The sequence below is a fragment of the Notothenia coriiceps genome, unplaced genomic scaffold (assembly GCF_000735185.1).
Source record: "Notothenia coriiceps isolate Sejong01 unplaced genomic scaffold, NC01 NC01_scaffold00032929, whole genome shotgun sequence".
Taxonomy (NCBI): Eukaryota; Metazoa; Chordata; class Actinopteri; order Perciformes; family Nototheniidae; genus Notothenia; species Notothenia coriiceps.
In genome coordinates this window covers 13,755-16,608 of record NW_011365630.1, presented here as the reverse complement: position 1 = coordinate 16,608, position 2,854 = coordinate 13,755, and positions in this window count along the sequence as shown.

Genomic DNA, 2,854 nt, shown 5'->3' with positions numbered 1-2,854 from the left:
TTTGCATTTCTATAGGTTGTAGATATGAGCATGGTTTTATATACTATCACGTTTAATCGTGTTTTATGCCGTTTGCCAAGACTTGATAAGTCGCTCATAAAACACAGGAGGTATGGAAACTAAGAACACCATATATTTGGTAGATTTGGCAGCTTATATAACTCAACACATTAGTTTTATTTCCTTTAACTGGTGGATATAGAGTTGCTGCAGTGGAGAAGCTGCAGCTGATCGACAGCTGGAACACAAACCACCAAATAAAAAAAAATAAACATTAATCCACTCCACTCCGCAGGGATCCCCCGATACCTTCTTACAGTTGCTCATCATGGGGGGGTCTCCTGTCCCCGGCACAAACACACTGCCTGAGGAAGGTTATGTGTATGTTGTCATTAACCTTTTTCGGACCACTTACCGGTATTTATTTATTTTGGTGACGATCCGACCTCCATGCTGCTACTCTGGTTCAAACTGCATCCACCAAACAATATGATTTGTCTCCACTTTCCCAAAATAACCAAAATCTGACACGGTGTGAGATGTCTTTTGTAGCTGTTCTGTCATCATTTCCTGCTATCTTCTTCATAAAGTCAGTCAAAATGAATGAATGAATGGGCGTTTCTTTTACTATTCATAGGCAAATATGGGCGTTACGTGAAGCCCGCAAAAGCTGCACCGCATTTCGAGTCGATTGTGATTTATAAAGGGAAACCGGCGTAGGACGTGCCGTACGCACTTCCCTCGCCGGTACGCAATGTTTTGTGAGTCCGAAAATGTCGTAACCTATTTTTTGCTTTGTCCTACGCAAGCAACCTTCCCACGTGAATCCTACACAATGCGTTATAAATGAGGCCCCAGATCACATTCAAATAATGAGCAGCACTTCTTATCATGATGAAATACTGGCAATTGAATAAAATAAATTCATGTATCGTGTCAGCTCTTATGTTGAGGCTGTAGTGTGTTCAGCATTGGCCTTACATCTTAACTGGAGCAATGTAAAACATTTATGATTTAACCTGCAAAATGAATGAATAGAGTTAGTCTAGATTCATAAGCTAATGTACTGCTTCACACCAAGCATTCAAATCTATATTTAGGACTTTTTGTTTTTCATTTTGGAGCTCTCTCTTCTAATCTTCAGCTGCTCTTTGATGTCTACCTTACGGATCAGAAGAGAGCTCTGGCATAACAAAATAATCCGTCCTAACTACTTACTGCTCTACTCCATCATTAAGGAGGTGAAAGATGGCCACCTCAGGACTAAGGGGGTCGAGAGACAACACAGGATGGATAACATTTAAAATAAGAAAGCAAGCAGACATGGAAGGCAGGTATATCGATAGGTGGGCTGCTTTATCAAGCCTCCTAAAATACTATCTCATACAAAATCAATGAGCTCAGCTTTAAGCTGCAGGGAGAGATGGATAACTACAGCAGAAACCAATGTAAGCCTTCCACACAGGAGCCTCAGCAACACCATGCACAGGTCATCCTTATTACTGCTCTTACTCAGGAGGTGGCCTCACACAATAATCCCCTATTGTGATTATTTAAGCAGACCGCAATCATTTTTGCATTATTGTTGAATTCCACAAACAACGGTATTTATAGCCAATGTGGAAACAAATAGTGGATTTGGTGTTTCTTTATCTGCTGGGTAAAAAAGAGCCTACTGTCTACCTGAGCATAAGGTTATGATGTCAGGAAAACCACTAGCTTGCGCTCAAATTTCCCCAAAATCAGGAGCTGATGAGTCACAAAAAGTATGATTGTATAAAGGTATTTGAAACAATTAAAACATTATGCAATGAATGCAGTACTTGTTAGGCAAACAATTATGTGAATGGTGCGTCACTAAATGTTTCAGGCATTAGGTAATTTCCTTTCGCAAAGAATGCCAAATGCAATGTCAGGGTGTTTTTATATTATGCGGTAATTGTTCTCTTAAAGTGCACCTATCATTCTATTTTTAGGCAATAGCACAGGGCTGTCAAGTTAACGCCTTAATAATAGGCAAAATGTTAGAATCTAAAAGGTTTCTATCGCAATTTCTATTTCAATTTGTTTTCTGCAGTAAGGAGGGGGTTTCACCGACAGCAGGTGGCTCTGACTTTTATGTATAGTCTTTAGTTTGATAGTTGTTTTTACTTTACACGACACTGTTCAACCCTTCATTCTGCTTCACTCTTTCGCTAACGATTTTGAAGACATCCGCGTTCTTGTGAAACGTAAATACTACGCTTCCTATGTGTTGGTGCGGACTGCGTTCACACTAGCGATAAACTGCTCCAGAGTTCACTTCACTGGCAAGTGGTCCGAGACCACCTCTTTTAGCGGACCAAAGTCCGGTTGTTTAGTTCACTTAAGAGGTCTCTGACTGCATTCAGTGCTGGTGTGAATGCGACCTTAGACTAAAGTTAACTATCTATACCAGGGGTCGGCAACCTTTTTCATATGAAGTGCCATTTAAAAAAAAAAAAATTTATCAGCGTGCCAACGATCGAGAATTATCAACAAGGGGGGGGGGTTGAGGAGCTTGACGCTCGTCAACTATCAGCCTCGCTGCGGGGAAGCAGTGTGTGGACATGTCAGCGCAACTTACATGATGCCGAATTTAACAAACACATTTAAACAATTGGTTTAAACGGCATAATAATAAGGGCGATCGTCCGTTCTGTGATTTTCCAGAGCACACATTTTATGATATTAGGTTCATGCAGAGTGAGATGAGGTCGCTGTCCCTTTAAGAGAGAGAGAGAGAGAGAGGCGTGGCTTGTGCATACTGTGTGTTTGTGGATGGTAGAGTGACAGTGAGGGAACGTGTGTATATTTCTGGTAGTGAAATGAGGAA